At 44.0% G+C, this 13,117-nt stretch overlaps 1 protein-coding gene across 1 annotated transcript in view; it reads right to left on the bottom strand.

Annotated features, from left to right (window-relative positions):
- KANSL1 (KAT8 regulatory NSL complex subunit 1) overlaps positions 1-11,618 on the bottom strand; it is a 179,021-nt gene extending 167,403 nt beyond the window's left edge. Inside the window, exons 1-2 of the mRNA XM_044247699.1 lie at positions 11,599-11,618; positions 9,874-10,011 (exon numbers count right to left, since the gene is read on the bottom strand). The gene's annotated coding sequence lies outside the window, so the exon portion shown is untranslated. The remainder of the gene's footprint in view (positions 1-9,873; positions 10,012-11,598) is intronic.
- Positions 11,619-13,117: the final 1,499 nt, after the last annotated feature.

The raw sequence follows: 13,117 nt of genomic DNA, 5'->3' as shown, positions 1-13,117 counted from the left end.
TGACAGACAGCAATCACAAGTAGGCAGAGAGGCAGGCAGAGAGAGATGGGGAAGCAGGCTCCCTGCTGAGCAAAAGAGCCCAATATGGGGCTCAATCCCAGGACCCTGGGATCATGACCTGAGCCGAAGGCAGGGGCTTTAACCCACTGAGCCACCCAGGTGCCCCTCCTTATGATTTTCTTAACAACATTTTCTCTTCTCTAGTTTACCTTATTGTAAGCATACATTCTGAAATACATGTAACATAGAAAATACACATTAATCAACTGTTCATGTTATCAGTAAGCCTTCTGGTTAACAGTAGGCTATCAGCAGTTAAGTTGTCGGGGAGCCAAAAGTTAAACATAGATCTTCAAGTGCACGGGGTTGGCACTCCTAACCCCTGCATTGTTCAAGAGTCAACTGTATAAGCTTGTCCATATTCGGGATTGTTGCTAAAAACACAATTTATATACAACGATAAAAGGTAATACAGTATGTGCCTAAACTCAACACAACAGTGATGAGAAAGGAAGGGACATCTGATCACCAGTAAAGCATTCAAAAATTATCATCAGTTTACTGCCAAATATACTACCTGGTTGGAACATCATAAGCTAAATACTATTCATTTCCCTATGCTTTATTCTAATAATGTGAAAACATTCTAATTACCAGGGTGGTCAGCAAATTGGCTTCTTTTTCAAAAGCAAAACTAAGAAAACGAAAACACCCATGCCCTTCATCATTCAATGGGAATTTATAAAAACCAAAAACTTCCTTGTAATCCTTATTCCAAGCTACACAGCTGCTCACACTGAAGAGGTTGAGTCCTACCGTTCCAAAGGGGAAGGCCAGGACTGGGGAGTAGTTGTAACTAACTCAGCTTTTCCACTTACACCCTCCTGAAGACTACTCCACAGACTGGGCAATGTAGTCCTTAGACCACTCGTTCAGGGGCGCCTGGGTGGCTCAGTGGAAGCCTTTGCCTTAGGCTGCCGTCATGATCCCAGGGTCCTGGGTCCTGGACCAGGTCCAGAGCATCAGGCTCTCTGCTCAGCGGGGAGCCTGCTTCCCTTCCTCTCTCTCTGCCTGCCTCTCTGCCTGCTTGTGATCTGTCAAATAAATAAATAAAATCTTAAACACACACACACACACTCATTCAACGCACATTCACTCAGTGCCATCACATGGCAAGCGATGATAAAAGGCAAGACACAGACCGCACTCTCAAAGGACTTGGAGACTAGCTGGGGGAGAAGCAAAGCTGCAATCCCCATACAAGCGAAGTGCCAGGGGCGAGCACACACACCCAAAGACCGTAAGTACACGGCACGCTCTTGGTGTCAGCTACTACTGCTATTACTCTTATCATCCCTGTTATTAAAGATCTAGGGGCGGATGCCATTTTAAACAGAAGCAAGCACTCATGTGAAGGCCCAGGGGCAAAGAAGCATGAAGCAATCAGGTGCACAGCAGCAACTGCAAGCAGGTCAGCGCGTTGAGGGCAGGGTGCTCGGGAAGGAGAGAGAAGTTTCTGGCAGGGGCCAGACAGATCACCCAGGCCTGGATGCTTTTGCATTCAAGAATTCAAGAGCATTTGAATTCTACCCCGACATTTTTACAAAGATCACTATGGCAGCAACTTGCAAGACAGAAAGCAGACAAGGAGAAGATCAGAAGGTGATGGACCTCATGTGGGCAACAGGTGGCAAAGGTCTGAACTCGGGAGAGAGAAGTAGAGGTAACTAAGGAAACATTCCGAGTTAGGATCTCAAGAACATGGTGACCACTGGGCCAGAAGAAGGAATCCTGACTTGAGTGACTGGGTGGGGGATGGACCACTCACAGGGACATGAAGATGGGAAGAGGCTGGACTTGGGGGAATAACTGATTAGGTCATTCTGAAACGAGCATGGGACAACCACGTGGAGATGTCCAGGAGGCAACAGTATGCATGGGATCAGAGATGCTAAGACCATGGGAAGCTGGAAAAAACATAGATGCAAATCATCAGTATATGGATGGAGATTGAGACACAAACTTCTGTAAGATGCCTCCCACCCTGCCCCAGAAAATACAGAGGCTGAGAGGTGAGAGGGCCAAGGTACGGCAAACAGTGATATAAAAGGGAAAAAAGTCTGCAAAGAAAACACAAAGAGCAGGCAGATGGGACAATGATGACAGAAAGAGTCTGCACTCCCACTGTTTGTACCTGACTGTGTCAAACACCTCTCCATGCACTTTTCACGTATTAGCTCATTTCCTCCTCACAAGAGTCCTTTTCCCCATTTTTTAGAGGCAGTAACTGAGGCATAGAGATGTTAAATTATTTTCCTAACAGCACACAGTAGGTGGCAGGGCTGAAATGTCAATCTAGGATTCTGGATCTGGAGTCTATGCTCTATTAGCACCCTTTACATTGCTTCTTAGAAATGAAGACAAGAGGCCAGGAGAGACCAAAGCCACCACAGCCGGGGGAACGGTCCACAGTGCTAAACAGTATGAGAAGGGCTCCGAAGATGTGGGCAAAAAGGGATCCTCTGAATGTGGCAACAGGGATGAATCTGTAAGGATACAACACATAGGTAGAAGCTACCAGAGGACCAACAGGTGGTTGTAATGTAGGGATTCTGTGTTCTTAAAAAGTGAGAGAGACTTCAGTGTATTTATAAGCTGAAGCACAAGAGCCAACAGGGAACAGGAGGTGGAAAACTGGTTGGGAAAAGAGACAACTGACAGCCAGAGGTCCCTACAAGGAGGAAGAAAATAGCTCAAGAGGCCAGGGGGGCTGCCACATATGGTAAGAGGCAAGACAGATACAGGGATGCGCCCAAGAGGTCTTCTTTCCCGACAGACTTTGTGTGCTCTCTGACCCAAGAGGCAAAGTCCCTGGGGGAAGGGCAATTACCTTTATAAGCAAGGCAGCTGTTTAACTTCCGAAGAAATCCCCACAGTAAGATGTTTTTAGAATTATAATGTTAATTAAATTTTTTATTTGATTCCTTTACCCCTGTTTTCACTCTCATCTGGCTGTCTCACTTACAATTTATGATCCAGGTTGCAAACGTTTTATAAGATGATTTTTAAAGAAGAAACAAAAATCTTGGGGCGCCTGGGTGGCTCAGTGGGTTAAGCCGCTGCCTTCAGTTCAGGTCATGATCCTAGGGTCCTGGGATCGAGTCCCACATCGGGTTCCTTGCTCAACAGGGAGCCTGCTTCTCTCTGCCTCTGCCTGCTTGTGCTCTCTCTCTGTCTATCTCTCTCTCTCTGACAAATAAATAAAAATATTTTTAAAAATATATATTTTTCTCAGGCATCTGGGTGGCTCAGTTGGTTAAGCAGCTGCCTTGGGCTTGGGTCAGGATTTCAGGGTCCAGGGATCGAGCCCCACATCAGCCTCCCTGCCCGGCAGACAGCATGCTTCTCCCTCTCCCTCCACCTGCTGCTCTGCCTACTTGTGCTGGTGTTCTCTCTCTCTCTCTCTTTGTCAAATAAATACATACAATCTTTAAAAAAAATTTTTTTTTCTCAATTTCTTCAAATCAGATACGTGCATATATTTTTGGAGCTTCCAGAATTACTATGGCCACTCCCTTTATCCTCTGGAGCAAACCAGTCAACAAAGCCCAGTGCTGCTCTTCTACTCTCTACCTGACTTCTCTCCCCAGTGCCAGCCCCTACCTCTGTTGCTCTGCCTTGGCCTGGTCAGCACTCTCTGGCCTAGCTGAATGGCCCTTCCTCCCATAGTCCAAACAATGACCCAACACTGTGAACTCCTTCACGTCAGGGTAGGGAGCTAGGAGAAGGAATTTAGGAACTGACCTCTGGTGACAACTCACAAAGCAATTTCACAACACGTATTTATCTAAAAACAGTCCCAGACCACGGTAAAAATCTGATGAAAGCAACGGACCCTTCCTCTCCATAAAATGCACACAAACAAAACCATATCATTTTGTATCAGACTGCCAGAAAATTGTCACTCTTCATGTATTTTACCCATACAAAAGTCCCTCCAGGAGTCATCACTAAAGATCTATTTACTTTTCCGTGGCAAATAATTTATATAAGCTTAGTTTGCTGGTATCCTAGCCTACTCCAGAAAGAAAGCATTACAGAGGGGAGAGCTGCTGGAGGCTGGAATGAAGACAGTAACTTCATGACACTAAGGCAGGAGATCATGCAAGTGGATGATAACAGACAAAAGAATATTAAGAATAACCCAAGAGTAGGGCGCCTCACTGGCTCAGACGAGCATGTGGCTCCTGATCTCAGGGTCCTAAGTTTGAACCCCACATTGGGAGCAGAGATTACTTAAAATAGATAAATTTAAAAAAAAAAAAGAATAAGCCAAGAGTATAGAACACATACATACTAGTCTGTTTATAGAATATATTTTATGGTCTCCAAAGGCACATTATAGTTCGGCCCAGTACAGTAATTACTGGGCATAGTGAGGATCTTTAATAATTTTGGATTCTTATTAAAAGATAAAAATTTCATGCAGGATGCTTTCTTTAAGGCAGCAGAGAAGCATGTAATACCTTTAGAAAAACTTTCACCTAAATACTAACTGTTTAAGTCTTAATACTTGAAGTTTCAGGACAAGGAAACTCAGACAAAGGTACATAAAGACCAGTGGTGAAAGGTAAGGCGTAAAAACAAAACAGAAAGGTCAGCAGCAGCTGGATCATCAGGAGTAGATACACTACGTTAAAAAGTCTGAACTTTACTCTAATGGCACACAGGAAGGGAATGGAAGCAGAGGGCTGACCAAATGAGTCAGGCCACAGGAGGAACTTCCTCAAGGTCTTGCTATTTCTGGGAGTGACCCATACTGTCTACCCCGAAAATGACAATTTGAAAGCAAACTGTTAGAGGATAACCATGCCCGCTTCTTCAAATATGGCATCTGATTGCATAGAAAACACACAGGGAAGGGGGGTGTTAATTCCTCATTGGGTAGCCTTAGCTCCCACACTCCTAGAAACAGACACCTGAGCATTATTCTTACAGATTAAAGAAATCCCAAAGTTCTACCAATTTCCACAAAGGATGAGACACAGAGAACAAGACTATAATCCTGACCTTAATTTTTCAATTTGGAAATTTACAAATACCTTAAAAAAAAAAAAAAGAATCTAACCTTGTAAAGTTTTGGTTTTATATAAATCTAAAATTTCAATGGCAACAAAAATCTATCCATGATAAAGATAAATCCAGGGGTCCCTGGGTGGCTCAGTCAGTGAAGTGTCTGCCTTTGGCTCAGGTCATGATCCTAGGGTCCTGGGATGGAGCCCCGCATCAGGTTCCCTGCTTGGTGAGAAGCCTGCTTCTCCCTCTGCCTCTGCCTGCTGCTCCCCTTGCTTGTGCTTGCGTGCTTGCTCTCTCTCTCTCCCCTCCTCCGTGTCAAATAAATAAATAAATAAAACCTTATTAAAAAAAAAAAAAAAGATAAATCCATTAGAAGCCTAAAGAACTAATCTACTTCTTTAAATCATGTTACTAATTTGCACCAAAATTTTCATTTCCTACGTATAGGTGTTGAGGGTCCCCATGTTGAGCAACAAGGCTACTGGATGTTGTATGGGTTGAACTGTATCCCCAAAAAGATTTGGACTCCTAATGCCCAGTAGAGCAAAAACGGTCTTTACAGAAGTAATCAAGTTAAAATGAGGTCACCGGGGTGGGTCCTAATCCAGTATGGCTGTTGTCCTTTTTAAAAAGGAGAAATTTTAAACACAAAGACATGCACCCAGAGTGAACTCTATATTAAAGCCTGAAGTCATGTGGCCATGGGCCACGGGAACTACCAGAAGCTGGAAGAGAGGACTGAGCAGCTCCTGCCCTAGCACCTTCAGAGGAGGCAGGTCCCTGCCCTCAGACTCTAGCCTCCAGCACTGTGACACAACCATTTCTATTGTGTAAGCCACTCACTCTGTGGCACTTTGTTATGGAAGCCCTGGCAAACAGATGTCACGGAGAGAATTAGCAGCCCGTGTTTACTGAGCACATATGAAGTGTCAGTCGAAGCATTTTGCAGCAACAAACTCATTTAGTTCTTCCCAAGTCCACCCAGGGATCTAGGTACTAGAATCATGCCCTTTTTATATATGAGGACACCAAAGTTCTAAGAGGTCAAGGAATTTGCCCAACATCAGCCAGAGCCCTCACTCTTACCACCAGGCTCTAAGGAACTATTATTAATGGCAATGATCGTAATAACTGTAGTAGTTCACTAAGCCAGATATGATGTCCCTTACAGCTATAATACATGCAACACTCCTGTGAAGTAAATGTTAATATTCTTTCCAATACCAAGAGAACTCTGAATCTCAGAGAGATTAAGAAATTGCCCAAGATCACACAACCAAGAACATGACAGTGTATCTAACTGCCAACATGAGAGAGTAAACAATGAAAATCTTTTTACTAAAACTTAAAGAGCAAGTAAAAATTTTAAATGCCTGACCTCCTAATTCAATCCCAGAAATCCACATCTGTAAGTTCAAAATTCTTTAAGATCTCAGGAGAACATGTATCCTAGGTGACAGCATCCTTTATGTATGTATCCCTTCAGCCACTGTTCAAGGGTTCTCTGCTCTCTCAGTGGCAGCCCTGGCTATTTCTCTGACTTCCAGACACTGGAGGAGAAGAGATGTTAAGGACCGAAATACTGTTTTTTAAAATTTTGTGTAAAATTTTTAAATTCTGATACAAATGTCACACAGTATAAAATAATATAATACAGAGAGAAGACTCCGTTCCACCCTGTCCTCGACCCACCTAGTTCCTAGACTTATCAGGTGACCAATGTCACCATTTTGTTTATTTCTTTTTTACCATCTATGTATTTATATCAAATTAACTGAAGTCACATATTTATTGCAAGGGAGAAAGTGGAGCACATGAGGGGTGTTTCTACTTACATTTCCATTTTCAAGGCAATCATGCATTGGTTTTAATAAAATTTTTAAAAAATTTTTTATAAACATATAATGTATCATTTTGTTTATTCTTCTGAAGTGTTTTTTTTAAATGCATATACACCAAGCCAATACGAATTTTCTTTATTCCTTTCCACCACCCCCTCAAAGCATAAAGGATAATATACCACATACACTATTCTAGATCTTCCTTTTATTTTATCACCTAACTACGTATCTTGGAGACCTTTCCATATCACATTGAATTATACTGTAATTCTGTCCTTTTGTCAGAACACTTTTTTACTCTCCTCCCGTCATAGTTCAGTCCAGCACACAAGGCAACCAGCAATTCGTAAAACTCCCTAAGAGAATCGACTGTGGTGCCATAGCGCGTCCCAGAGCCCATGTATCCCTTCTCTGCTACCTCAACTTCTCTTCACTCTTGTCTCCAGGATGCCCATTTCTCCTCCTCCTCCCTTTTCCTCTTCCATCTCACCCATGCCTCAACCCTGACAACTGAACTTAGGGACATCAAACGTTATCCACAGTGCTTAGTCATGGCTAGCAAGGACAAGGCTGTAGATCCCTGACATACAGAAGACGGGTAAGTAATCTCCAAGGGAATTCGTAATTGATAAGTGCGCCTTAAATTGAGGGGTATTTGTTTGGAGTTATTTTCTTTGGAGTATTTGTTTGGAGTTAATGATCTTTGCTTTGGTACTTTGGTGTGCGAAAAGGGCGCATGATGGCGCTATTTTCTATACACACAGAAACAAGCACATACTCAGGTCTAACATGTAAGTAAAGCCTGACAAAACTAGAGTTCATTCTGAACAAGAAAATAAGAAACAAAGGATAAGAGGTATAAAAAATGAGCACTTTGGCTCCAAAATATACATTTTGTTAACCTTTTTTTAAATTTAAAAATAAGCACCTGTAATCTGAAAATACATCTAAGAAACATTTTAAGGATATTCACAATGAAAAAGAGAATAAAGTTCTCTCTCCCTTTTAATTTTCCATCCTTTATATTCAATGCTATCCTCTTCCTCCCAAAAGGTGCCCTTTTCCTCCCAAAAGGTCTCCAACACAAGTTTCAAGGTTTGTTTGTTTGTTTTTTTAAGGTAATAAAAGGAATAGGAAAATGTCAGCAAATAAAAAATTTGTTTAGACTCAGAAGAGGTCTCCCACTGATCAAAGGATTGGTAGGGAACACAAAATTAAGGCAGCCACATAACTAAATTCTTAAGTAGGTAAGGCATCGTATGGAACACTGACTTCCATTCTGTTTTCCTGCCAAGCCAGAGGCCTTTCATACAACTTCAGGGTTACTGTGGAACCCTATCGTAACATCCCAGATTCAGAGATTTAGAGTTAAAATCTTAAACATAATATACATGTTAAATAGCACGGCTCTTTGTACCTAATACATTTGTTAAAACTAAGGTGACTAAAAAATAGTATCTGATATATTGGTCTCAATTTCCTCAGGTTTCTAGAGAACTTGTACCCATTTGGACCCCCTTGCCTACTTCTTAAAGATAAGAGCGGCCACAGGATCCTGGGATTAAACACCTGGTACCAGGGCGCCTGGGTGGCTCAGTCAGTTAATCGGCTGCCTTCAGCTCAGGTCATAATCCCAGGGTCCTGTGATCGAGTCCCACATCAGGCTCCCTGTTCAGCAGAGAGCCTGCTTCTCCCTCTCCCTCTGCCTGCTGCCACGCCTACTTGTGCTCTCTATCTTTCTGTCAAATAAATAAATAAAATCTTTTTTTAAATAAATAAATAAATAAATGAAAATGAAAAATAAAAAATAAAAAACACCTGGTACCAAAGACAGATACTTTTAAACAAGGTCCCAATTCTTATGGGTTCAGGACTTCTGGCTGGATTCCCCATGCAACCCCTCCAACTCTACAAAGAGAATGGCTAGAAACTGTGTCACTTTGGATTCCTTTATACTGATATAAGCACTCCTTTCCAACAACAGCAGCTGAAACATAAATGAAGATGAGAATTCAGGCTACATTTACCTGAAGATTTCTTACAGTCCTATATTTAAGTTACCCAGACTGCGTTTATTCTCGGATTTATTTATTGCGCTAACCTGGAATTCCACAGGACAGACTACCTCACAACAGTCTTAACTACACTAGTCTCTAGCTCCAAAGGAAGGCAACCTGTGCCCTCCCGGTAAAGCTTTACCCTCTGTTTAATCCTAACGGAAAGTCCTCTGGCCATCTCTGTACAAGAAACTGGAAGGAAACAACAGACAGGAGAACCATCAAATCAATGAAGCCTTTTTCATCTAAAGATCAGCTGTCCACACTGCCCAAAAAGTTTATCCTGTGAGATGAAACGTGGCACAAAATGCTACCTGTTGAGAAAAATAGTGTAAATTCAAGTGCAAAGGACTAGGGGGCAGCAGGAGGACTCTCCCGACAGAGCTGTACACAGAAACCAACAGGTCTTAGAATGCTCTGATCTAATATAGGAAGTCTCAAGTAAACACATGGTTAATGACACATCTTTTGTAACACATGAATCAGCTACAGATTTGCAAGAGTGGGACACACCCTAGTACCTATGACTTTAAAGCACCTGCTTGAAAGTGGACCTGGATGTCTGATTGCCAATCCATCCTACTGAGACTGAAACAGAATTTTATAACTATGTGGGTTCTCATCATTTAAAGTTAAAAAGTAAACACATCATTATAATGGAAGTTAACTGAAGAACTTCACTGATACTTTAACACCAATAATCAAGAACAGGAGCAATACCAAGTAAGGAGTAACCAATCAGTCCTGGAAGCAAACAGAATAGTACTTTTGGAGGGGAAAGGAGTGTCAGGTAAGAGGGTTGAAGAACTGCAAATTCAAGGACTCAAATATTCTAAATTCCAAAGAAAAAAATAAATAAATAAAATGAGAACTGGAATATTAAAAACAATACATCCTACCTTGAGAGGCATCCAAGTAGCATTCATAGTGTCAGAAGAGTTCAGACAATACTCAGAGATGAGCAATAAGGGAATCTTAGTAATCCCTCAGTCACCAAGTATGAGCAGGTAGGAAAATTTTTGGTCTCAAGAAGGTATCTGAAAGAGAGGACTTTCAATTAGACTAAAAGCTAACCAAGGATAACCAAATAGTTTAAGCTACTGGGACAGAAATTCAAAGTACTATTTGCATCACCATCCTAAAAAGAGGTACAGATCACAGTCCCCTTAGAAAAGGGCAAATGTGTCTATGTATATCTCCATATATGTAGAAACATATTTTACATAAAATGTGGATTAAATGTCTAACACATGTTTTAGATAACATAAAACTGCTTATCAAATCATCAGAAAACCAAAATCCCAAACAAAAAAAAATAAATGATTGTTCGGGGTACTTCAAAAACACTATTGAAACTGATCTGTTAATTGACCATCTAAAAAGCCCCTTGCCACATTTAATTTTACTTAATAAAAAACTCTCTGATCATTCTAATTGTCCTAAATTTTATGAAATTTAAGTTTCAGAATCCATTCTACATGAAAAAGAAAATCTATTCTTGTTTGATACCCCACAAGCAAATAAAAGACCCTCCTTTCCTAAAGATATTTAAAAGCAGACCAAACAACTTGATTTTGAGTTTGGGAGGGAGGTATGTTTGCGTGGAGGGAGGAGGATCGATTAAATGACCTCCTGTAGGATCCTTGTTCAAGTCCTAGGCCAGAATGAAAATTCCAGCTTAACCAGTTACTGCTTCGCTTAAAATGGAGGCTTGCCCGAGTAGAGACAAAAAAAACAGCAACCCCCCCGGCCCCGTAAAATAAATTTTGAAAAACCAAAGACTACAATGCCCTCGTTTTAAAGAAAAATTAAAAAATAAAAACCTCTGGAGTGGATTTGTTCTTGCTATGCGCTTGTCACTTCTGCTTCTAAGACTTGGCATCACTTTCCTTACCGCTCATCGGATTTTGGGGGGGATTGGGGGTTCCAGGGGGGGAGGAGTTTGACTCTTGACCTAAGTCTCGGGAGGTTTAATATCCCCTCCATGATCCCCACCGCAAAAGCCAGGGAGAAAAGAGAAAGGGGAGAGCCCGAGTTCCCACCCCTCCCCCCGCCTTGGACCCTAGTCCCAAACCTACCCCCGGCTCCTTCCTGCTGTGGGGCGACTCCCTCTGCCCCATCCCCATTGTTAGGACGGGGGCGAGTGGGGGAGTGGGCTCAGGGCAGAGCGCCTGCGGCCGTTGCCCCGGCTTGCTTCAGGAGGGGCGGCCCGCGGGATGCAGCTTCCCTTCCTCCCCGCGTCGGTCCGTCCCACCTCGGCTCGGCCTGGCGCCCCGGGCTCTGCTCGGCGCCCCCGGCCCCGGGCCCGGCCCCGGCCCGCCCCCGGGCAGCCAGGCCCCCCGGCCCCTCGGCCCGCAGCCCTCGGCCCAGGCCTTCTGGTGGGCGCCGGGCGGGGGTCCCGGTGCCCCACACACGCGTCCCCGCTCCCCCAGCCCAGCCGCTTCCAGGGCCCTCGGCGGCGCCCGCTCCCCGGGCCCTTCGGCCCCCAGCCTCCCCGCCGGGCCACCCCCTCAGGCTCCCGCAGTCGGGGCCGCCTCCCCTTCCCCACCATCATCCCTACCCACTCGTGCCCCCACCCCCCCGGGCACCAGTGCCAACGGCGGCTCCCCCGGCCCCGGACCTACCTGCACGGCTCAACCAAGCCTAGAAGTGGGGGCGGGGAATCTTCCGCCCTCCTCTGTCTCCCATTGGCCCTTCCGGGGCACATCGTGAGTGCCATTGGTTGACAGGGGATGTCCGTCAGAGCGCTGGGGCGGGACAGAGGGGGGGCAGAAGGATGCTGGTGCCTCGGCGTCTCAGTCTCTGTGTGTCTCGCTGTCTCTGTCTCTGTCTCGACTCTTGGAAACGAGAGGCATTTGGACAAGACGAAGGGAAGGGGGCCCCAGGCTGAAGAAATAGAAAGAGGAACCCCGTCAGAGCTTCCCACCAATCTACCACTCAAAGCCCCCCTACCTAAGTGCCCTGTAGATCCTCTTCTCCATCACCCCCAACCCCGGCCCCTCACCCCTGTAGGTTCCTCATCCAGGAAGCGACGTGATGAAAACTCTAGGCCGGAAGGCCAAAGGGGGAGATTTTATGTATGTACATAAAATATACACATACCCATACTTATATATAAAGTCAAACATACATGATCATGAGGGCCTGGAGAGGAAAGAGCACTCATCTTACTGACAGGGAAGGACTTGAGATAAAGCCAAAAATAAGAAAGAATCAAAAATCACTCTAAGAGCTAGTAACAGTGGTTTCCTCCTGGGAGGGGAACTGAGTGCCTAGGAGAACAGAGAGGAGGAAGACTTGCGTTCCCCTGCACATCCTTTTGTATCTTTTGAATTTTGTACCATTCTCAAAGATTCCAGTTTTTTTTTAATTAATTGATTTATACTTTTTAAATCATTACAAGGCCACAAAACCAGGGAAACAGACAAGAAGATCATCCAGGCAAATTGGGACAAAATGCAGATGTGGGAAGGAATCTCAGTTTTTAATTTGTTCCTGGCAGATGTCAGGGATAAAAGCAAGTGGACGTGTCCCAGAGGCAGCCGAGGTTATTGGAATTGGGGAAAGAGTGGGCAATCTGGACTAGGGGAGATTTCCACTTCTCTATGCAATATGGTGGTCTATGACATGCTAAAGGATGAACTCCCCATAGAAGTGTACAAACACAACCACAGTCAGAGTCAATAAATGAGACAGAAACATGCTGAGTAGTGTAAGAACAACAATACATGTTGAAGAGGCATGAAAATTAAGGGAGGGAGGATACCTGGAAAAAATAGACTAATAAAACCATGAGAGCCTCACAGTCCTTGAAGTTCCCCCCAGGAACCCTCTTTAGCCTCATTCAAGAAGAAAGCAAGCCAAGAAAATACTGGTAAGGCAGAGTTCTTAAGGTTTTCCATGGACACTTGGCATTCTGGTGAAGCATAAGGACCCCTTAGAATATTTTAAATGCATTAAGAAACATACCTACGGGGCGCCTGGGTGGCTCAGTGGGTTAAAGCCTCTGCCTTCCCCTCAGGTCATGATTCCAGGGTCCTGGGATGGAGCCTCATATTGAGCTATCTCTGCAGGGAGCCTGCTTCCTCCTCTCTCTCTCTGCTTGCCTTTCTGCCTACTTATGATCTCTGTCAAATAAACAAA

The sequence above is a fragment of the Neovison vison genome, chromosome 5 (assembly GCF_020171115.1).
Source record: "Neovison vison isolate M4711 chromosome 5, ASM_NN_V1, whole genome shotgun sequence".
Classification (NCBI taxonomy): domain Eukaryota; kingdom Metazoa; phylum Chordata; class Mammalia; order Carnivora; family Mustelidae; genus Neogale; species Neogale vison.
The sequence above is the reverse complement of the archived record's forward strand: the minus strand, read 5'-3'. Positions and strand labels throughout refer to the sequence as shown.